Raw genomic sequence first — 25,568 nt, 5'->3', positions numbered from 1 at the left:
ACACAGTGACAGAGCCAGACTCGGATGAAGCTGAAATACAGTTTCTTTCATATATTTGCGGTGTTTATTCAAGCCTTTCTGAAATGATGAGTGTTACGACTTTAAAGTTTATCTCTAGGGGTTAAAGAGGTAACATTTGAAGTGTGTCAGTTTGTGGTGTGTTGGTGGCAAAATAACTAAACGACAACCAAATAATGTAAAAAAATAAGTACATTTATTTACATAAGTAAAACAAAGTCAAACAAATATCGTTTGCAGTACACACACAGACATGTTAGCGGTTACTGACATCATGCAGCTGTGATGATTATAGTGGTTAAGAATAACATATATATGGCAATTTTACTGTCTTTATTACAAACATGCTCTATTTAAAAAAATGTTTTAAACTTATAAAACTTAAAATAATCACAAAGAGTTATAACAAATATTTTAATCCCAGTTTATTTGCAAAAAAAATAATAATAATTCTGTGGACAGTGTTTACATGTTATTATAGAAACATGGCGCCTGTCAATCAAACAGTGGGTGGGGAAACCTACACTCCTTCATCACATTGTGATGGGCCTCAGAATTGCAGGGATTTGGGTCCTTTTGTAATGTCAGGAAATTTTTAAAAAGGGACTTGTTGATTGTATATCACTCCAATATGACAGTGGACAGACTATATCTACAGAGTTCTGTCCAAACTGGTTACAAATGTTGATTTTCATCATAGATGCCCTTTAACAAAGTGACTTTTGTTGACATTTTAGTAGTTTGAAACAATATATTATATTATAAAAATATATTTACATTCAAGCTTGACTGTATATAAACAAATAAGTCTGTAAAGTAACGGAAAAATACTAGCAGTTTTATACCAGGTTTTTGTACCATAATTTACAATACAAATCCACAAAATATATCACTTCAAACAATTAAAAATATACATTTTTTTCTATCAAGAGATCAAAGTCCCATAATGCAATTCAAAAGCATATCTAAACTAAAAAAAAAAAAAAAAGAGTTCACAAAATATGGAAACTGATACTAATAATAAAAATGTATTTTTATATACCACCTTGAAAACTTAATACTTATAGCGCTTTATTAATGTATGATTTATGGATATATTTATGGATTTTTTAAAATGTACATGCACATATACAACTCTTCCAAACAAAAACAGAACTATATAGTTTTTTATGGATTGTGATGATGAAGCTCAACTAAACTAAGCAGAAAATATGAATGAACAAAGTAAAAAAGGTTGTTAAATGAGGGAAATTAACATTTGTTCTGTTGTGTGCCTCTTTCTGTCACACACACAATAACTTTGCCTGTGCTAATTAACAATTAGCAAAGACTCGTTGGCTAATTGTGTTATTCCTCGTAATTAAGGGACTAATTACTAGAATGTCAATTTAGATTTAATTACTAAGTGCTTTGGTAATTCCCAGTGAGCATAAGTTACCATTTTCCAACCCTTTTCCCTGTCTGTGCTTTTGACGGGTTTTCCATACCTCGCTCCCTTTGGATAAAAAAAAGGAGAGAGGGAAAATATGTAAATAAAAATAAATGAGAGAGGTGTTTGAGATTCCCGGATCTGTTATCAAGACTGTAAAGCGTAATGATTAATGAAAGGCTTTACCTCTGGGCCTCCAATTAGAGATCTTTTTTTGGGCTTTAAAAAAAAAGAAGAGCGCCACCAGCATTTTGCCAGCATCTGTTGAGGATATTAATCCATTACACTTCGTTTCCACTAATTCTGCAACATGTATACGCAAAACATGTCCTCTCAAACTCTCCAATTGACCACTAATGGGTGCTATTGCCTTAAACATGGTCCAGGCCACGTGAAATGAGCAAATTGGCACCGTCCTACAATTCCTCCAGCTCTCCTGTTCCTTCCGCATAACGGCTTTGATTTTCATCCTAACTGTCTGACTCCCTCAAACCGCTGCCAAAATACAATAGGACAGGGTATAATATATATAATTACACCCACTTACATTAGCCATTATGCCAGTGAAGCATTCCTTGGAAAATGACACACGACCTGTCAAGACTTCATTCACGCCATTAATAAGCATCATTAGTGTCTAGTTTGAATACCTCTCTTGCACATTGCAGTCATTTCAACATGTCATATATTTTAATTTGAGGCCAAAAATAGCTGTGTGGATATTATGCACTCTCACTGCTAGTCTTTGTGATCTCTTAATGGCCAGTAAGTTCAGAGTCTGACCTTGGATTTTTGCTCTCATTGGAATTAAAAAAAATATATATATAAAAAATTAAAGAGACGTGTCCTTGTTGTTGTTTATGCCTTCAGTTGTAGTGATCAAAAACCATTTGCATCCTAACCGTTCGCTCACTTTTAAGGAAATGCCCTTGGGAATTGCTGCTGTTAAATCGAAGAGGAAAATAAGATTTCGTAAACCCTCCCTTGAGCTGGTTCTTAACGCTGGTTCTTTCTCTCTCTTGAAATCTCTCCATCCAGCGTCTCTGTCCCCCAGAAGTGGCTCCGCTGCCCCTGATGACGAACTGATGAAAGGAAACATCTTCGTTCTGCCGAAGCGCAACCGAACCTCCCACAGGTACTGCTGCAAAATAAAGACAATAACTCATGCTTTGATCTGAGTAAGTCATTAACTTCTCTTCGCCTTGTTTACCGCCTTTGACAAAAGCAGCTTAAGGGGCTAATTAATTGTAAAAGTGGCGCACAATGGTTAATTAGCCTGGCGTCTGTTGTCAGTGATGTACCTTGGCGGACTTTTGTAAGAGGCCTCTCTGTCGTTTTCCTCGTCCCCTGGTGAGGGGTGCCATTTTTCATTTTGGGAGGGGGGTGGTATGAATGAGGCTGTCTGACATTTTGGCTGGTAAACCCGTGGGACGTCAGCATCAAGAACGCTGATGTGTCATGAACACGCAGGGCATCTGAGGTTCAGGGGTAAATGGATTCACATATGCAGTAATTGACTGGCAGTAACTGGGTTAGAAGGGCAAATGGAAGTGCTGTTTAAATGTATGGCACATTCAGCCGTGTGCTCCAGCTGTTGTTGAGAGAAGGAAATGTGGGATGGATGTACTTTATTGGTGTTATGTACTGTATACTTTGTTTAAATACCTGACTGGGTAGTTGTGTGTGTTGATGTTTTCGGAGTGGATCTTTGGTGTTGATGGTAATAAGTAAAGATAATGAAAATAGTTAAGATCTTCGGACGAACGATACTTTAGAACATAAGTATTTAAGAATGGGTCACACATATAAATTACAATTATTTTAATAATACAAATATAACTAAATGAAATATGAGTCCATGAGGGGAAAGAAAGTAACCCCCAAAATCCCATAGACTTAACATTGGCACAAAATGGCTGACATCGATAGCTAGATTAGAGAGTCATAGAAGTTTGGGGGTGTGCTCATTTTACCTAGCCTATCAAGGTGGTATGAAGTAGTGACATCGCAAATTTGTAGACACTTCCTAGCAACCACTTATAGCACCCCAACAACCATATAACAACGGAAACAAGCCTTATATCAGCACATGAACATCGTAGAAAGACAGGGCTATGAGATCTGTTCAATTAGGCTGATACAATCTAATTTGTTTTCACCCATTAAACTGCATTACCACAAACTAGCAACCATTTCAAATACCCTAGCGAATACATTAACACACATTTGGCCATTTCTTAGCACTTCATTGCTTTTGGGCAGTACAGTAAGACATTTTACCCCAGTGATTTGCCATGGCGGATGACGAAGTGGCGCAGTAGGTAATGCTGTTGCCTCACAGCAAGATGGTCATTGGATCAAGCCTCAGTTGAATCAGTTGGCATTTCTGTGTGGAGTTTGCATGTTCTCCCCATGTTCGCGTAGGTTTCCTCCGGGTGCTCCGGTTTCCCCCATAAATTCAAAGAAATGTGGTACAGGTGAATTGGTTACGCTAAATTACCCGTAGTGTATGTGTGTGAATGAGAGTGTATAGGTGTTCCCCAGTGATGAGTTGCAGCTGGAAGGGCATTCGCTGCGTAAAACATATGCTGGATAAGTTGGCAGTTCATTCCATTGTGGCGACGCCAGATTAATAAAGGGACTAAGCCAAAAAGAAATTAAATAAATGATTTGCCACAGCAAACACCACTCACATTTTCTTTAGGAAATGTACAGTTCTAGTTCTTATTATTATTTTAATATTATACTCAGTATTATACTCGATATTGATTTTGATATTAACTACAATTAATATAAAAATGTTACTATTTAAAAATAAAATTAAGATTTAAAGTTTCTAAAATATTAAGCGTAAATTAATGTCACATATTTATGTTTTTAAGCATTACATTTAATCATTGAATATTTTTCATTATTAGTTCATTCTCAAAGCTAATTTTAAGGCACATTATTAAAGAGAATAATAATAATTGAAATAAATATATTAATGGCTTAGCAATTATCATAAACTGTTAACATGGAGCAGAATTTCAAATATAAAAGTATATTTTTGTCTCTTGACCTGCAAATAATTGAAGCCTCTGATTTAAACAGCCTTTAACAAGCTCAGAAATGCAAAGATAAGTATGTGTGACTGAATATTGTAGTTAAATAAAATTAACTAAACTGCTTAAATTAATAAATCTGAAACTGATTTCTCTGTTTTTTTTCTTCATGTCATCTTTTGCCTGTGAAGTCAGGTATACCTATAAACAAAATAACAGAAAAAGCAGTTGCTGTTTACTCCTTCAGCTCTGAATGAGTGCCAATTAAGCTGACTTATCACCTCTGTGCTCATATGCTCATACGTCCCAGCATGCTCTTACCCTTATCCTGCCCTACACTGCATATTACTGCCTAACCGCCCACTGTGGAGAGCTCATGTCTTTCATTAACCCCCAGTAAAGTGCTGTTGTGTTTTGAGGAGCCATCTATAAACAGCTATTAGTACACTTTTTACTTGGCAAGATCCAGGAAAATTGTGTGTGTGTGCGTGTGTATTTATAGATAAATACATAGAGCTATGGAAAAAATAAGAGAGCATGGAAAGTTTCTTTGAATTTGTTTAAGTAACTCGTTATTTCAGATGAATATATTGTAATCTAGACATTTCTTTCATTTTTTTTAATTTAAAAAAATTAAATAAATTATTGTCTTTGTTGTTGTTTTATTTGACCAAATATGATTTTCTTAACTCTTCTGATTTAAAACATCAGTATTCTGATTTATCAAAAGAAGAATATAATAATCTGAAAACAGGGTACTTTTTCTTTTTTTTTTCTATTTGTAATTTTTATGCTCTAGGTGACAACATTTTTATTTAAATGTAGAATACATTTTATGAATTTTCTGAACAAAACTATATATATATAGTAAATGCAGAGCATATATTTGCATACCTGTATATAATAATGTGTTTCTCCCATTTAAATTTATATTAAAGTTGCACGTACAAAGTTCTTTAAAAAAAAACTAATCAGTCTGTATTTTTCAATGGAAAGGCATGTTTTTGTGAACTGTCCTTGAATCAGCTCTGTCCATTATACTGCGCCTTAACTTGAGAACCTTAAATACGCCTCTCCCTCCTAATTAGAAAGAAATAATAAAAATCCGTCTCCAAGACAAACACCTCATGACCTTTCAAAGCCACCCTGGAGAAGTGTATTTTCCTTTGCTTTTGAGGGTGGTTGAGACCACAATGAAGGCACAGTCATGTGGCACACGGAAATTCACTCTGCAGTCTTATATGCGGCCGTTTATTAAGCAAGAAAATAATAGGTAGATAGATTGTGTGTATTCAGTTTGTGTATTCTGTTTGCTAGTTAAAGGTTGCAGAAGGTCAGTGGAGTTTTAAATATCGCCTTGAGGGTTGCTCTGTTTATCCAGCTGCCATTTTGTTGAGTTTTAGTATTTTTCGCAGTGATTTTTCTGAGAGAGAGCTGAAAAAACTGGTTTTTATGAGTCATCTTTGATGGTTGAATTGTTTAGAAGGCTACATTTACAGTACATCTACTACTTAGTATGTATTTTTAACAGTTGATTCAGAAAGAACAACAGAAAACTTTTACTTAACAGCTCTAAATGCTTTTTGAAATAAATATATCAGGCCTATTTGTAATCAACTTTCCTTAAATGTTACTTTTACAATGATATATAAGGAAAAACAGAGTATGGCAGCGGATGTTTCAGTTAAAGAAAAAGATGAATACAAATCATAAATATTCTTCTTACTGTGAAGTTAATGTGCAAGTACAGTACATAATAATAACCAGCTCTGTGTAATAGTTTATTTTTTTAATGGCATATTAATAATATTGAATATTTTTCCTTTCGGATTTAAAGCCAAGCCAAATCCTAATAATTACATCTTAATAATTTGACACACTTTCTCAGTTCTTGGCTTAGCAATCTCTTAATGTAACTTAAAAGTATGACTGACTGAGAATATATATATAAATGAAAGAATGAGGGTGGGGGCTGGGATGGAGGTCTAAGAAAAAAAAATTACATTTGAATGAGAAAAGGCTGTCGACAGCCGTTTTTTTTTTTTTTTTTTTTTCTTGTGACATATTTCTCCCATTACAGCAAATTAAATTCATTCAATTAGGGCACTAATCTTACAGCTTTCTACTCCACAGTCACATCAGCTGAGGTGTCATGACATTTCTGTTGCATTACAGTGTTTATGTTTTTGTGATTTGCTGCATCTCATTACATAAAACAGACAGACAGATAGATTTGGATATAGTTATAAGGCTTGGTGATATTGAAAAAAAAATCACAATATCATGTTTCATATCATTCGTTATCGATGATTACTGAATATCTTTTAATAATACATTTTTGAATATTAGGCTTTTTTTATTTAACCACTTTATTTTAATTTACCAACATTACTAAGGCAAATAGTTTTAAAAGTCAAAAACAAAAATATTTAAACAAAATCTCCTCTTTTTATAATAAAATAGGCATACTGTAAGTGTTAAATAAAATGTTACAAAGCGTGTGCAATAGTAAAGGTAGATCAACATCTGTAATGTGTCAATAATATTAAAAATACAGTAAACCTTAAACTCAGTAAACAAAACAAATTATGATAATAAAATCTGAGATTTCAAGTAAAGGAACTAATCATCAATTTTTTTAAAAACGTATTGAAACATTACAAATTGGGAAGTTAAACGAATACATTAAGGACTTCACACAAACAATCTTTCAGATGGGGTGCTAGTGGCTGGGATGCTCAAGAAAAGAAACCAAAAAGCCACTCTGGCGACATCCTTACATTCTTTATCTCCTCACTGCTGCTACACGGCATTCATTTTCGCATGCGTTGTTATTCTGAACTGAAGTGAAAAGCGCGAGTGGGTGGTTTCCTTCACCATTATCTATGGCGTCTCATAACTAGGCGACCAGTTTCTCAGAGAATGACAAAGGAACCAATCATTACAGCAGCTCTAATGCAAGTTTATGGAGAAAAGTAAAAAGCACTCCAGTGTTTGGGTTCGCTGTGTTTGTCTCAGGTAATTACTACTGAAATGTGTATATTCCATACAATGTGTAAACCAGATTGGTTAGTTCTACCTACATGAATTGCAGTGCGCTCGGGGCATTCTAAATATTTCCGATGTTTTTCAACTAGGTGAGGCTGGAAATTGCGCACGTGCTTCCAATGACCACACTCAGCAGCCACATTTGAATAAAACTATAACGCTTCATACCAAACCTTATACCGAATTATTTTATTATCGATATTGACAATGGTGTTCGGTCAATATTTACCGATATCCTTTTTACCGTCCAGTCTTATATAGTCATCACATTTTCTTTTAATGTTCAGAACCTTTAACATCCATATGAAACAGCATAAAATGTTCTTTAAAAATCTTTTTAAAAAGTAAACACTATGAAGTGTTCAAGACACGCAATATTTTCTCATGATTATTATTTCACACAGCACTCTTCACTTTTACCCAGCAGTAGTTTATTTGAATTTAAAGAGACACACACATAAAAGTGTGGTTCTGACCAAACTGTTACATGGTCTAATAAATGATTCATGAGGAATTTTGGAAAAACATTCATTCATTTATTCATTCATTTTCTTGTCAGCTTAGTCCGTTTATTAGGGAATGAACCGCCAATTTATCCAGCAAGTTTTTATGCAGCGGATGCCCTTTTCAGCCGCAACCCATCTCTGGGAAACATCCATACACACATTCACTATGGTTAATTTAGCCTACCCAATTCTCCTGAACCGTATGTTTTTTTACTGTGGGGGAAACCGGAGCACCCAGAGGAAACCCACGCGAACACAGGGAGAAAACTCCACACAGAAACGCTAACTGAGCCGAGGCTCGAACCAGCGACCCAGCGACCTTCTTGTAGTGAGGCGACAGCACTACCTACTGCGCCACTGCTTCGCCTGGAAATAAATTTACAGACATAAAGAAATTTAGGATGTAAAGTGATAATATAATGAAAAAAAATCTTTATTTTAGGAACTGTGCAATGAAAGGTACTTTTGTTTTGTCAAAGGTACTTGTTTGACATCATTGTAAAAAGTCTCTTTGGAAGCTTCATTTTTAAAAGTGAAGTAGTGCTCTGATTCATTGTTTTTCATGCAAGTATTGTCTGTAAAGCAGACGTCAGGATATGAGGAGCATTCATATTGAACTCCAAGGTCAAGGAGCTGCCGCTGATTATCTGAAATTAATCAAAGCCCTGAGGGCAGCCTGCTGTAAATAGACTCGCGAGCGCATCTAGGATTTTCACCGCGTGAAGCTGACTGCCCCGCGTCATTTTCATATTCAGTTTTGGATATTACAATCTGACAGGATCTTGATAATAAGAGTGTGAGCGAGTCACGCATCTGCCTGCCAACTGAAAATAAAATGGATGTCATCATCTTCTCTTAAAGCTTTAATCATTGGTATAATTGAAAGAAATGCTACAGTAGGCACCACACACCACGTCTTTCGATTCAACACGTATATGACCATTCCTTTTGTATATGTGTGTGTGTGTGCAGGAGTTTCAGGAGTTAAACTGAGGGGATAAGAGGGGTCCTTCACACCGGGGGGCCCGACGCACCCGCCACACGCTTTCCATCTCCTTCAGCTCTCCTCTAGTGTTGCGGTGATTGGCAGAGATGTTAAGTGCCATTTGACACCTGAGAGGGTGAAAATTTGTGCGAGTGGGCAGTAATGAATTGGAGACGTCTGCGCAATTAAAATCACTGTTAATTTCTCCAGGGAGATGGGAGGCCCCCCCTGAGCCCATGAATCACGGGACAGGAGGAGGGATGGAAAGAGTGAAGGATGAGTCACTGGCTTTCCTGGATGGAGAACAACGAAGGCCCCCACTGCACGTGAAGCGTATTTGATTAAGAACTTGCTTGATTTTTGTTCTGCTTCTCATTTGGTGGAAATTGCTCTACTTTGGTTATCATCCGCATTCGGATATGATTGTAGCACTTGTGTGATGTTCTAATCAGCCTTCATTGACACTGATTGAGATATGCATTGTTTCAGAGGGAAGGAAGGAACCCTGCTCACTCGGTTATGTCGCTTCGTTTCATGCCAGATACTTTTGCTCGGTTTCTTTCCCCACAAAAGTTACAGGAAGATCCTGTCACTTTGGTTTCCTGGCAGATGATCCGGGAAATGTCAGTAACATTATAAACTGGGAAAAGTTTCAGTTCACACATGGGTGTTTTTGTTTGCACTTGGCTACCATTACACTTTCCACATTTCCTTCGGTTTGTTCTGCTTGATTCTTTCGCAGTGACACTATGAACATGTTTTAATGTCACACAAGTGCTGAATATTCCACAATTTTCTTTTACCATCTTCAGTACAAATATCTGAACATTCCTACATTCTTATACATTTACTTCAAAAGCAGAAAATAAATGCTATTTATTAGGATTGAATGGTTTTATACAACATTTAAAACAGATTAAATCTTTTTATTCTACAAAAGTTTTTTAGTTATTAAAATGCTCTTTGCTGTAAGGCATTCAAGAATGATCTTAAGTGTAAGATATGCATAGTTTTTGCTTAAAACAAGGAAAGTTTCCTCTTGCAATATAGTTATTAGTTTTTAGTTTCAATAGAGTTATTATTACTTCTTTTTATATTTTTCTCAATTCACATTTTTCAGAAAACTAGATTTAACATATATATATATATATATATATATATATATATATATATATATATATATATATATATATATATATATATATATATATATATATTGTAATACGCTGAGTTCAGTCTGGATTCATTCATCAATGTTTATGACAAAAAGCAAAAAAGCAATTATGTCCCTTCAGAAGACTTAAATTTAACCACTTAATTTATGACTTTACAACTGTTTTGAAGAGATTTGAGTGAATAGACATTCAATGAAGGGATGGAAATCTTTTAAATTGTTCAGAGATATTTTCACTTACTGTATACTCCAAAGATGAACTCATTTCATATTTGGGGATTAAACAATCACAGAAATGTCATTTTGGGGTGAGTTATTCATATAAATTCATTCTATTCCTTTAAATAAAAAAACTAAATGTTCAAAACACATTTACAGCCTTGGTGGGTGTCTGTTTTTGGATGCACTTGGCTAACTCTACACATTCCACATCCCTCTTCTGGTTTGTTCTGCTTGATTGGCTCGCGTTGACACAATGAACTTGTTTTACGATGCATTTGGTATTCTTTCAACCTCAATAATGTCACCCAAGCGCTGAAATTATTTATGAGGAAATGTAGAAGTGTAATTTCTGTCAGAGTTCAAGCCAATTAATAAAGCCTGTCAAAGTCTTTCCTTCCTTGACCAACAAAGTGTTCTCGGAGGAGGCCCGAACGGTGACCTTGGCGAGCCTGAGCAGCCCTGCTGCTGATCAGAGTGTCACCAGACTCGGGCGTTCTCTGACTGCCATGTGTTTAAATTGCCTCCCACTGGCATTCAAATTACAGCCCGTATCTCATCTATTGAGATCTGGCATTACAGCGAGTCCACCATCTCCCTTCACACACACACGCCACCCAAGCACATAATGAGGCAAAGTCATCTCCTCCTGAATCCCCACTGGGTGTACCTGTGAAGTGTAAGGCCCAGATGCGCTATTTTCGGATCTCGCTCTTTTAATTTATTTCCATGATTTGGTGATAATAATAATAATTGTGCTGTAGGTGCTGCATTGAAATTAGCTGACACTTCCTCGGGCGTTATCGCTCAGCCATCGCATCCAAAAGTGCCTCTCGCGTGCCTTCACTTCTTCATCTCTCGCCGTGCGCTGACACAAAGGCTGTCGAAGCAGTTCTTCCTTCATTTTTCTCTCCCCCTTTTTCAGCTTATTCAAATCAGGTGTTTGAAAACTAACCTTGTTTGAATTGTAATGCCGCAACGGAGGGTTTACAATTTACTGATACAGCAGCATAATAGGAAGCGGAGCGGCTCTGAATTTGAAATGAATTAAATTTCTGCTTGTCTGTATTCTAATCACAATGTTACATGATAGCTTACAAGAGTGTCTTTGAGAGCGTTTCTAACTAAATAAATTTGATTTTGAAAGGGTGTGTTTGGCAGATTGGCTTCTGCATATTTTCGCCGCCAGCCAGGTGCTGTCATGGATAAAGTAGCTAGTTTATTGCGCATAATAGGATGCAAGGATTGCAAAATATACATGAATTCTATTTGACGGAGAGAGAGAGAGAAGCAATATCACAAAGACTCCCGGCTGCCTGGAGATGGCATTTACCCACTATTCAGATTGCCCATGACGCCCACACTGGGCATAGATTAATCAGTATGCTAAATAGGGAACTAACCATGTACATGAGATGCGTTTTGCCCTTATTCTGAGCTGAATAACAAATTGAATTAAAAAAAGTTACAATGCAAAATATTTTTCTGAATAAGTTTTTTACTCTTGCAAAAGTACTTTTTTTACGTATTTTTTTAAAGTATTTATTTTAGTATTCTATGTTGTTTCGAGGTATTTTCACTCAATATTGTTAACTTGTAAAAAAATGTTATACATATTATTTGTCATTTGCCCAGTATTTATTTTGACTTTTAATTAAACAATCTAAATTTGTTATGTATATAAAATATTATATTGAGAAAGGGAAAAATGTGTTAAAATTACTGAGGTGTTAAAAAATAGCTCAGCAAATGAAGTTATCATTGACTAAATATAATCAGTTTTCATATTTAAATAGTTATTTGTTTATTTAATTCACACCTATTATTTTGTTCATTTAATGGTGAGCATGTTTTCTTTTATTGTTACTAATTAAGAACATAATTATTAAGCACAAGTACATACAAAAGTTTTCAGCTCTCCAAGCACAACATGACAGCAATAAATGTGAATTATGATGTCACTTATGGCCAGTACTGCATGTCATGAATTCCAGGAATGTTATTATTTTAAAGACACCAGACATATTCTCAAATATACAGAAGCATATTATGTGGATGGCATTGGATTGTTGTGAATAAAACTTTTTGTGTTTCTGATTGTGTGAACTGCTAAAATGTGATTATTGGACGCTGGACAACGGAGATGAGGATCCACATGCAAAAGAAGTTGTAAGGCAGGCAATGGTCAGACACAGGAGCAAACAATACATACAAGAGAATCCGGAAGCATAGTCAGGTCACAGGTGAATGGTCGATGCAGGCGGGTCAAGGCAAGGGTCAAACAAGGAGAGACAAAACAAGGACAAACGCTTTGTGATGTTAAAGGGTAAAAACTTGCAAGACTCATCAATGTGTGTGACAAAGTGAGCCATCTAAATAGTCTGAGTAATTAGTCCCTGAGCAGCTCCCAGCTGTGTGTGTGTAATCAACAGAGAACCTGAACAGGTGTATGTGTGTGTTGCCTGAAGGGAGTTGTAGTTCATGTGGTGGCAGAATTGTAGTCCAGGTAATAATGGATGTTTTCCAGCAATCTGCAAAGCCTAGATTGCTGTTGGTCATAACAGTGATAATCCAACCTTCTTTTATTTATTTAAATTTTTTTCCCCAAATATTTTGGTAAATAATCTTTGAATCTCTCTTATTCGGTTGAGTATTTTCATTTGTGTTCCAAAGATAAATGAATTTCTCATGGGTTCGAAATAACATAGGTACACTGTTAACCCTTACTGTAGATTATGCAGTAAATAACTGTAAAATAGCCAGTGTTTTGCTGTAATAAAAGGAAACAGTATTTTACTGTAAAAGGAGCAGGATTTGTATGAAATTTTGTAGTGCAAAGAATAAATTACAGTAATTTACTTTATGTATCCATTACAGATAGTTACTGTGATAATAAATGGTAAATTACTGCTCAACCATTATTACCCCATGTACTCTGATGCTTTATGTTGCTATATATATATATATATATATATATATATATATATATATATATATATATATATATATATATATATATATATATATATATATATATACTTTTCAGTTTTGGTATATGTATGGTCAGTATTGAGGAGAAAGTGAGACAATGCATTGATGATAAGCTAAATTTCTCTGCAGACATCTTCGTGTTTTCTTTGGTTCCTTTTATGTTTTTAACATTGAGTATCATGTGTCAATGTCACAGAGCTAATTAAAAGGTAAAGATATCGACGAGATGCATTTAAAGGCAAAAATATTCACACAGAGCAACCAAATTATCACAATCATTTTATAACTTTATTTACTTTAATATAATTAATCTAATTTGCCTAGTTTAGCCTATAGTTAAGCGTTTAAATGGCACTTTAAGCTGAATATTAGTATTTTGCTAAATAACTAGTAAAAATGTGTTATTTAAAAAAATATCTTAAACAGGACGTACATAAATTTTTGCAGAGACTCAATTAATTTGTCTGGAAAACTTCAAATGAAGTAGGTAAAAGTGGCATTAACAGTATAGTATAAAGGCTTTCCTAAATAAATGTATTAATCAGGTTATTTTATTTATTTATTTATTTGTATTACTACAGGTTTGGAACAACGTGTGGATCAGATTATTTATTATTATTATTATTTATTTATTTATTTATTTTTTGCTTTGGATGAAGTTTTTTTTTATTTTTATTGTTTTTTTCAATGATATGTGCATGATTGTGATAAATGTAGGCAGTTCCTTTGAAAATATGCTATGTACCAGGGATGTCAAACTCCTGAAGGGCCGCAGCCCAGCAGAATTTAGTTCCAGCCCTGCTTCAACACACTACCTTTAGATTTAGTTTGATCAGGTGTGTTTAATTAGTATAACTGCACTGTTACTCTGTAGATTGTGTAGTAAATAACTGTAAAAAACAATGATTTAGGCATCACCACACACTCCCACAGGCTGTCCGTCTTATTCTAAACACAAAGGTGTTAGAAAGAGTTTTCAGAAAATGCCGGCCCTTTAAGGGAGCCAGGTGTTTGATTTGTTTACTGCTGAGTGTGCTCTATGCTATGTCCATCAATTCAGATGTAGAGTCTGATATGTATTAGGCTTTAAATAAGAATCTACAATGAGTAAGTAAAATGTGTTCAAATGTTTTTGAGGGTTTCTAAAATAAGGCTGTGTTTTAAGTTATACTGTTGTTATCTTGAACTGTGTACTTGAAAGCTACATTGTTAGCTAGTTAGCCTCTCCTCATATAACTTCTTACATTACTTTTAAGTACAGTATATGTATTTATTGGATATTGCACACTGCCATAATGTACAGATGCTAACAGTTGTATGTATCTTTCTGGCAACTAAGCCAAAATTAAATTCCATCATCTCAGTAAGGTAACATGTGCACATCATCACAGGGAATCACAAAAACATGATACACATAGCCATCCACACACAAAAGCTCCCCTGTCCAGTCCCAGGTTGTGAGTTTGTTGCTAAGTATTTTTCCGAGCTGTTTCCACCTAGTTTGTTGTCATGAGATAATTATAATAGTAAAATATTTTATCCTTTGGTTTTTCAGTGTTGCCAACTTTATTTTTGTTTTCTACAATTATTTTAAACTTTTTATTGAGATTTGACACAGTTTTTAATTATTTAAAACTTTAAAATTTAAAATATTTATTTTGTGTTTTTTGCTGTTCAGTTTTTTTTTTTTTTTTTGCATGGTCAGCATTGAGGAGAGAGTAACACATTTCACTGCAGCACTTTGTGTGTGTGTGTTTATTGGATATGTGATTGTGATAAATGTTGGCAGTTGCTTTAAAAGTATTGCTAATACCAGGGGTTCTTAATCCTGTTCCTGGAGATCTACCTTCCTGCAGATTTCAGTTGCTATCCATATCAAACACACCTAAACCAATTAATTAGGACCTGAACACCACGTGATAATTACAGGCAGGTGTGTTTGATATGGGTAGCAACTGAAATCTGCAGGAACGTAGATCTCCAGGAACAGGATTGAGCAGCCCTGCTATATACCATGGGGTCAAACTCCAAGTTCCTGGAGGACTGCAGCGCAGCAGAGTTTAGAACCCACCCTGCTTCAACATTACCTGTAGATTTCTAACAAGCCTTAATTAGTTTGATCAGGTGTGTTTAATTAGAGTTACAGCTTAAAGTCCCGGTCACACTGCACTTTTCTCCCTATAGACTTCCATTCATAAGCATCTGAGTACTGCAGACCTGGAATGATAGCTCACGAGACAAATTTCACAATTCGCAGCATTGGAAAGTCCAAGCTTGGAGAACGCTGAATGCGAAATCACATCATGTGATTGCTTGAGACCAATCAAAGATCAAAACATGACCTTTCTGGCTTGCTTTTTCAATTTCTAATTATTTTGTTTAATTCCACTACTCGCTTTGTTTAATTCAACTTCGCAGTGCAGAATATTACATGCTTAAACGTTAGTGTGACCGCAGCCTTACTGTGCAGACCTGTAATATGTAAGACAATATTTATATCTGCTGATTTCTTAATTTTGTTAAACATTTTCTGTTATTTATTTGTTTGGTGCCAAAACAATAAAATTAATTTGTCTGAAAAAATGTTATGCCTTCTATTTTTAAATAACAGCTAAGAATACTGATTAATTTTAGTAACACTACAATAACTATATATGACATACTATTAATGTGTATGCAGTATAATGCTGTGATTTGTAACACTACAATACAGTAATTAACTCTACACAGTTTCCAGTTAGTTACCACTGCTGCTCTATTACAGTAAATAACTGGCAACACTGTTGCCAGCCACTCACTGTAATGGTTCAGTTACAGTAGAAAACTGGCAACACTGTTGCCAGCCACTCACTGTAATGGTTCAGTTACAGTAATTAACTGGCAACACTGTTGCCAGTTACTTACTGTAACCAAACTTTTACAGTGAGTAGCTGGCAACAGTGTTGCCAGTATTCTACTGTAAAAAACCCTGGTAAGGTCTAACAGTGTAGCCAAAATTAGAATTTTTAGGTGAACCAATTGTTTAAGGCGATAGTGTAGTTAAAAAGACCACTACAAAACCAATAAGGGTCCCTTCCAATTTTCAAAACTATAGAGATATTTTTTTTACCATTGTTAAATTTTGTAATTTAATTGTTTTTATATATCACCCAGTACCCTGATTTCACCTCAATGTGTATGTATTTCATTATAACGGTGTTAAAAGTTCTTAACAACTTATTAAGTTACTAAAATTACAAAATAAGTACTCATACATTGAATGTCTATAGCGGTTAAATTGAATGCATACACTTCAGCGTATGCTACTTTTTCCAGTGTACTTTCTGCTTATAAAAATGAAACTTTCTGGTTGCAAAAACAATTTTTTTCAGACATGTTTTTAAAATGAAAAAATATATATACTTTTAACATTGAACAAACTTTGCCCTCCCACTGGCTGGACAAAGTAATATACACCTTCATGGGTGGTCTAGTAACCCATTCACAATAATAGGCTATATTACTAAAAAGTTTAGTATTTTTTATAGTAATGACTTTATGAATGATGATGACATTCTAAGCTTATTTCTGAAATCTTAAAAAAATTTATTGGAATATTGATTGGATTTACAATAATGCTTTTTTAAGGCATGTGGTTATAAACACTTTATATGGGTTAAATTTATACAATGACTTAATTGTTTTTTTTTTTTTTAGATTCACCTTATTTAAATTGTTTGCAACAATTTGCAATGAACCATTTTTTTCAACCTAGGCTCATTCTGAAAATGTACCGCTATATACATTTCTGGAGAGCACCAAATACATCTCAGAAGTAAATTTCTCCACCAGAGGCTGCTGTGTATGCTTTTTTAAATATCAAATTTTAAGTGCCACTCGTGCCTGCTGTTCTCGCCTACGTCCACCAGAAGCCGCTCTCAACTGGCTGAATGACTGACTGAACGACTGATCAATTTTCTCCTTCCCTAAAACTAACCAATAGTGTTTTCACAAGCATTGATTGACCCACCCACCCACTTCTCTAAACCCAACCTTTTAAAAAGCAATCCAATAAAAGAAAAGCCCTTGTCTGATTTTTACCACATTTTCAGATTTCACCACAATCTCACCCTGTTATTTACTTCTGTATTTTATTTTTGGCTTCTGTTTTTGTCTTACCCAATTTCTGGAACAATTCTTTGCTGGACTCAAACCTCGTCAGCGTGGTCAGCTCCTCTCTCTGTCTCAAGTCCGCCAACGTACATGGCGAGCTAACTGGACAAACTGGTGATAGCGGGAAAGCCATCTACACCGTAGCTGGTAAGTGCGAAAAGGAACGGCGCCATACCGCCCCCAAGCGTTCGTTTTAAAGACGAAATTTAGTCTTATGTACTTCTCACTACATAATTAGTGATTTCCAAAAATGTATAAAGGGTCTATGTCTATGTTGATTTTTTAGTGTAGAAGCCTTAAATGTAAATATGACATGCCAAATTCAATTATTAGTCTTATATGAACACTCAGAAGTGTTATGAACAGAAGTGAACAGTTATATAGTGTGTAGTGTTAAGAATTTAAAACAAGACAATTTCAATTAGTACTACCTACAAAAATGTTACTCTCTCAAGGACCATTTTTTTTAACCTGTGCTATGTTGAGTACTAAAACTTCTCCCATTTATTTTCCTTTGAGTGCTCCTTTTCCTCTCCTCATACTATCTCAGACTGAATCTTCATTCCTAACAGCACAGAAAAGTTAGAGATGCAGTCAATGACTAGAGAACATTGTGTTCATCACTCCTCCATCCTCAGAAAGCCAAAATGTGGATTCTGTAGATGGTCTGCTTGAAGCCTCCAGATGTGTCCTACTTTTGTTCAGTGGTGACATGTGGTTAAATATACTTCCCGATGACCATCTCCGCTCACTTCTCCAGTTTCCCTGTCCAGGGACAGAACTCACAGACTTTACCAATGAAACTTTGTCCTCGTCCACATGTATCAGCTAGTTTTTCAGAGCAGTTGAGCTAGTAATTATCTAATGGAGCTCATTATTATTAGCTGTAATTGGAGGTGCCCGTATCCTCTGAGAGAGAGAGAGAGAGAGACAGAGAGAGACAGAGAGAGAGAGAGAGAGAGCAATGAAATAAGCAGAAAACTGTGGGATACTCCAAAGCCCCAGGCCATTGTTTTCCATATAGCAACCTTACATCCTTATATGATAATGGCCAAATAACCTCTTTGCAATGCAAATGATGTTCATGTGTATTAGCGTGGGCACTCTGATCAATGACCAATTAATGACCTCAGAACAGTCATGTGACTACTTCACCTTGTTAATATGCATGTGACTTGTTCACTGATGCACACTTGGTTCTTTATTATGGTTGTGGATAATCATGTCTATATAACACATTTATTCAATTCAATAATCTTTTATATCGTTTAACATGGTAAAATTATTGTCTGGAAGTGTTCTTTTTATTATGGCATATCATCAGATATGAATAATAAAGTTCTATTTGACAAATGTAGTTATCGACATATTCTTTTTAAATGACAATTTATTTACATTATGGGGTGTTTTGATGAGGTTGTTTACATTTAAAGACTTTTTATTTAAAAAACAAAAAAGGTTTTATCTATAAAGTTGAACTCTAGCTTTGTTGGCTTTATTGACCTTATTCTTTATGTGCGAGTGGGTGCAGCCTTTTGAATATTTTTGGCTTGAGATTTTTGGTTTTATTAACTTCCATTCATTTTTCACGAGTAAAACAGCTCGTTCTGCTGCTTGATGTTGCAAACTGATATTTTGTTATGATATTATTCTACTTTTTGTGTATAGTCATGCACACACTTTTTTGTAGAGCAAGTACTTTGACCGTTTTTTGACATTTTTTTTTTCCAAGTCATTTCTCCCACAGGCTACTGAATTGGATATTCTGAAACAATCGCAAAAAAAAGAGCGCACTTCCAATATTGAAGAATAAGGTGTCAGGACTCCTGGCTGATCGGCTGGTTCTATCTGTTCTGTTTGTATTAGCCACATGTTCCTTTGTTTGTGCTTCTGATTGTTTCTCTCCACCTCCTCGTTCTCATAATTTTAGTTGATTTGCTTCACCTGTCTTTGCTTATTTTCTCCTCATTAGCTCCCCTATTTATTCTCTGGGTTTCTGCTGTTCAGTGCCAGATTGTTGTTTGCTTCTGACCCTGCAACATCAACTATAGGTAAACTTAATGTTTTTAGTTAACCTTTTTCTGTTTGACTCCAGGACTCTCTCCCTACCTTCCCAGCCTTTCTGTGTAGTCCCTGGCTTGCTCGAAGTTTTTGCTCTTGTGCTGCCTGAGTTTTTGATGTCCTGGACACTGGCGTGGTTCTGACAATTACACCTGCCTCTGTTTCTACTGGCCAGTCTATTTTTTGTTCCTGGTTATTTCCAGTCATTCTCTTCCCCTCCATCAAAGTCTGCAAGTATTTTTTTGTCATTTTTTGTTGTTCATTTTTTTTGGACTATAATATTTTTTGTTCTTTCTTGATCAGGCTGAGAGGACTGCTTGCTGAAGAGCATTTTTTTCCCCATTTGTCGAACTGAGGTTTTTGTGCATTTTTCCCTTGAGACTGAGAAATTGCCTTTAGAAGATTTTTTTTTTTTCAATTTTGCATTCTGGCTAATGAACTGATCTGTTAGAATTTTTGCCTTCCACAATAAATCATTGTCTTCACCTGCATTTGGGTTTTTTCTGTTTACTGGCCTTGACATAAGGTCAATAAGATTCTTTCTATGAGCCAATCAGGATCAGTCATGATCAACTTACTCTGTTATTTCACTGGACTGTTCTTTGTTTATATATTGTAAGTAAAACATTTCATTCATTGATTTTTCTTTGGCTTAGTCTCTTTATTTATCAGGGGTTGCCCTTACCTGAATGAATCGACAATTTATCCATTATATGTTTTACTCAGCGCATGCCTTTCCAGCTGCAACCCAGTATTGAGAAACATCCACACTCACTTATCCATTTATGCATATCTAATTCACCTATAGTGCATGTTTTTGGACTGTGGGGGAAACCGGAGCACCCAGAGGAAACACACAGGAACATGGCGAGAACATGCAAACTCCACACAGAAATGCCAACTGACCCAGCTGAGACTCAAACCTGCGACCTTCTTGCTGTGAGGTGACAGTGCTAACCACTGAGCCATAGTCGCCCCCAGTTAAATGTTTTTCAGTGTTTATTAAACTTTGTTAAACAATTCTTTTGCTCACTGTCTCTTTTCTTTTAAAATCTTTAAATTTGATATTAAGCCTTAAAGGGCAAATAATTAAATTCAAGGGGTCTTAATTACAACAATAAATATCACCATATTAATTACATTAAATGAACATCTGCACTTTACAAAATATTTAGCACAGTCTTGTGTGGCTGATTTCAACTAGAAAAATATTTATCTTAAATTTTTCTTTTTCAAACATCAACATATTGTTACACTACTATTTTTTTTTTTAAATTAAATTAATAAGCAGACTAATTGTATTTCTTGAAAAGGAATGCTTCAGTGAATGATCTGCCAGATAGAATCTTATATTTCCAAGCTGAAAAATACTTTTTTGAATTAGAAGGTTTTGTATCTGCATTTACACTGTTTGTTTTTTTTTTTTTTTTTACAAATTTAGATAAAAATGATTATTTAAATTTAGATCATTTATATTTAGAGAACATTTAGAGTCTCTGTCATGTTAATGTATGAAAGATAACTGTTACACACATATTGTTTGCTGAAAGGATTGCAAAAACTTTAAAGCTCAATTTCTCAAAATCATTTAGAATTCAGATAGAACCTTATAATTCCAAGGCAATGATATTAATGTTTCATAATAATACAATAATTATTAATTTCATTAGATATATTAATTTAATATAATTAACACGTAATAATAAAAAAAAAGGAGTGGTGTGGTGGCACAGTGGATAGCCCTGTTACCTCACAGCAAGAAGGTCACTGGTTTGAGCTTCGGCTGGTACAGTTGGCATTTCTGTGTGGGGTTTACATGTTCTCCAGGCGTTCGCATGGGTTTCCCCGGGTGCTCCCATTTCCCCCACAAGTCTAAAGACATGCTTTAGGTGAATTGGGTAAACTGATGCCCAATCCCAATTCTACCCCTTAACCTTCCCCTTACTATAATAACTCCTGTATAGTAGTCCCACAACATTCTGTCACTTGATGACACTCGAATACCCTGTCAGAAATGTCTTGTGGCTAGGAATGACCTTTTTGCAGTGCCTTATAATGTTAATGTTGTTTTCGTGTGTTTACATATATAAATATGACCATGGTGTAAATGTACAGTACAGTTGCAATCTTCTTGCCACTTTATATCATCATAATAACATAATATATGCTTTCAGTGATTCCTGAAGATAAATACCAAAATAATTACGCTACTGGAATATTGTAACTACAGCTGTCGTGATCGTCTGATCTGATATGAAGCAAGAGATTGCGATGACATAAGATGACGTGTGCAGGTGCTGTAGAGGTGTCCCATTTCTTAGGAGTAAATTTTGAAGCCCTTCCCCTTCACACTTTGTTTCAAGGGCCAAGGGGAAGGGGTAGGGGTACAAAAATAGAATTGGGATTGGTGAAAATTGTCTGTAGTGTATGTGTGTGAATAAGAGTGTATGTTTTTTTTTTCCTGTGATGGGTTGCAGGTGGAAGGGCATTGGCTGCATAAAACAAATGCTGGGTAAGTTGACGGTTTATTAAGCTGTGGCAACCCCAGATTAATAAAGAGACTAAGCCGAAAAGAAAATCAATACATGATTAAAAAAAAATAATTAATTAAACACTTTTCATTACACCACGTGTATTTTAAAATTTTTAACAAAAGAATCAAATCTTGTAGAAATTAAAAATTAAAACATATTTGGATCAAAATGTATATGTAATTTTGCATTACCATAATTGTTTCCTAAATGACGTCAATACTGTATATATATATATAAGCCTTGATACTTTCTTTTAAAGTCTCAAGCGGACATTCAAAACAAAGTCCCTATCAACATGATCAAAGAAAGCACAAAAAAAGAAAAAAAAATGGCCTCGCCAGCATTGTTTTTCTACCCGTCCCAGAGCACACATAAAAAAACATCAAGCTAAAAAAAATAAAAATAGCTTGCACGTTAGCATCAGGACTGGGACCAGTGCACTGTCGCTTTAAGATAAAATATTCTATCTTCTACATCATAATTATCTCCTTAAGGTAGAAATATTAGCATATCTTCCAATCTTATTATCTGAGAAATTGCCTCATTAAGTTGCCTGCCTCCCCTTGTGCCCACCTTGCACGCCATTGTCCATATTTCATCAGTGATCCCATAGAGCTCGGGGCTGCTCTGATTGGCAAGAGGCATATGCCGTATAACGGGTCTCTATGGGGACTCTATGGGGCCGAAATGTGCTCTGTTTCTGACAGCGGGATGATCATCTTTAATTTCATGTGCCTTTTTGCTTCTCTTTAGACGGCCTACAAGCATGCGGCCTTCCTCCTGTCCTTCACGTTTGAGCATGGAGGCGATGCCAGGCTGAGAAATTTGCCCCGATGCAAACGAGGGTCGAGCCGCAGAGGAAGGTGAAGTTTGGAGGTCTAGACGTTTGGGGAGGAGAGCTGATATTTTGCCTGTAGGTGTGCGAATATTCAAATGTAGCTTGTTTGGATGAGTGTCATGTTCGGTGATGAGGCCCTTTGAGGTGCTGGCACAAATTTCATGGGCACAGGACAACATTTTTAGAATGTCAGGGAATGTTGAATAAGTGTGCTGTACCAAGGGGATTTAAGAGTTTTTCATGCATTCAAGGACTTTTCTGTGTGTATAAATACATGTTCTATTATGTGTATTTTAAGAAAGATGGATTAAAATATAGCTTTTATATGCAAATTTGTTAATAGCACCTGTAAACAAACATGAAATATTTAAAGGAAATTGAATATATGTATATATACATTCATTCATTCATTCATTCATTTACTTTTCAGCTTAATCCCTTTATTAATCAGGGGTTGCCACAGTGGAATGAACCGCCAACTTATCCAGCACATGTTTTATGCAGTGGATGCCCTTTCAGCTGCAACCCATTACTGTGAAACACCCACACACTCCCATTCACACACATAAACTACTGGCAATTTAGCATACCCAATTCGCCTATAGCACATGTCTTTGGACTTGTGAGGGAAACCGAAGCACCCAGAGGAAGCACACACAAACATAAAAGAACATGCAAACTCCACACAGAAATGCCAACTGATGCAGCCGAGGCTCGAACCAGCAAGCTTTTTGCTGTGAGGCGACAGTGCTACCCACTGCACCACCACACTGCCAATATATTTAATATAATTTAGAATATTGTAAAATATCATAATGTTCTTAACAGATATGGCAAAATGAACATTTGTGAAAATGAAACAGAATTTTTTTTATTCTTAATAATAAGCAATACTAATAATAATATCAATAATAATAATAACAATAATAATAACAACAATAATAATAATAATAATAATAATAATAATAATAATAGTAGTATTATGGTGAAAACATGTATATTATTATTATTTTTATTATTATTAATATTATTATTATTAAATAATTATAATAATTAATAATAATTATTAAAAATTATTATTATAAAACGACATTATAGGCACATCATTTATATGCTATTTTTGAATGCATTATCATAAAATACTAATTTTATATTGTTATTATAAACATATTTTAAAATGTATTCGAATAAATACGAAAAAATGCTTTAAATATAATTTTTAAAGTTATTTTTGCATGTTAATATATTATGTTATTATTAAAATATTTTTAGGTGTGTGTAGTTATAATAATATATAACAATGTATTATTTTTATTATAGTTTTTATGTGGGGGGTCACGATTTGAAAAATATAAATGATGGACATTATTGTATTTCTCAATGTAAATTTCTGATGTGATTTTGCACTAAATACTTTCGATAAATTTTTTTAAAGATACATATATATTTTTAAAAAACTTTTTGCATTATGTGTTATTGTAAAAAATATATATTAAAAAACACAATTTCAGTTTTTTGTGTTAAAATTAAAATCTTGTAATTTATGACCTAAAATCTGTATTTTATTCCTCTAAAACACACAACCCAGCATTTTCTTTCATAGATTAAATATTTATAAGTATGCTGTCATAAAATAAATGACAGTACAATATATTTAATAATAAACTTATTTGATTAGATATATTTTCACACTTTTGCAAACCCCTTGTGACCCCAGTTTAAAGCACCCTGTGCGATATCAAAAAGGAACTGGCCCCCCCTTCTTCACCCGTGGGTCTCTTTTCTGTCTGAGAAACCGTGGACAGGGGACAAATCCCTGTTTGGAATTATAAGTTAATTGTCAAATAAGAAGGGTCCTGCAGCGTCCTAAGCCTGAATTGTACTGCTGCATACATTCGCAGAAATTATCTCAATGATTACCACCCCAAATTACACATTACCGCTTTCAGATATTAATGAGATGCGCTGGAATATCTCTAACGGCTTAATCTGCAAAATTTAAGCCATGAAATGAAATCTGACACCCATGGATTCATAATAAAATAATGTCTTTTTATCCCATGCAGGCGATGGCCAAGTCTGAAGGATGTCTGGATCACATTCAGAAGAAAAGGGAAAAAAAAGTGCCGATGTTGACGAGTCACCACTTCGGTGAGTAGAAAGACATGGCTGTCACCATCCTTCACTCAAAATGAGAACGACGATGAGATTTAATTGTGGTCCGACACTGGCATCCTCTCAAACGGATCGGATGTTAATTGAATCTATTGCTCAGTTAAATGATTTCACTACTGTGTTTTAAATAGGTAGCCTCCAGCTCCGGTAATGTTCTGCTCCACAGCGTGTTGGTAAAAGAGCGCTCATTTAAATCTAGATTGATTTGCATAATGATAATTTTGCATTCTTGCATAATGAAAAGCTCTTTTCCTTGAATTACTCAACGCAACATCTACAGCATTAAATGATCTGCTTTTATCTCAGTTTCACTTATACAGGAGAACATGTGAAGCGTCGCATTGACTCATAATGAACATCTATTCATTTATAATCAAATACCTTTATTCGTGGA

The 25,568-nt window shown here is 35.0% G+C and overlaps 1 protein-coding gene and 1 long non-coding RNA gene across 3 annotated transcripts in view; both read left to right on the top strand.

Moving 5' to 3' along the window:
• The window catches only part of LOC137496650 (uncharacterized), a 131,141-nt gene that overhangs the window by 28,027 nt on the left and 77,546 nt on the right, over positions 1-25,568 (top strand). For both annotated transcript variants that reach the window (XR_015502561.1, XR_015502560.1), the window contains exons 4-6: positions 2,486-2,582; positions 22,915-23,074; positions 25,066-25,150. This is a non-coding gene — a long non-coding RNA (uncharacterized LOC137496650). The remainder of the gene's footprint in view (positions 1-2,485; positions 2,583-22,914; positions 23,075-25,065; positions 25,151-25,568) is intronic.
• LOC147841782 (uncharacterized) overlaps positions 1-25,568 on the top strand; it is a 168,823-nt gene that overhangs the window by 96,069 nt on the left and 47,186 nt on the right. The gene's annotated exons all lie outside the window — the stretch shown is intronic.

This window comes from Danio rerio, chromosome 11, assembly GCF_052040795.2.
Source record: "Danio rerio strain M-AB ecotype USA chromosome 11, GRCz13ab, whole genome shotgun sequence".
In the NCBI taxonomy this organism is placed as follows: domain Eukaryota; kingdom Metazoa; phylum Chordata; class Actinopteri; order Cypriniformes; family Danionidae; genus Danio; species Danio rerio.
This window is presented reverse-complemented; position numbering and strand designations above follow the sequence as displayed.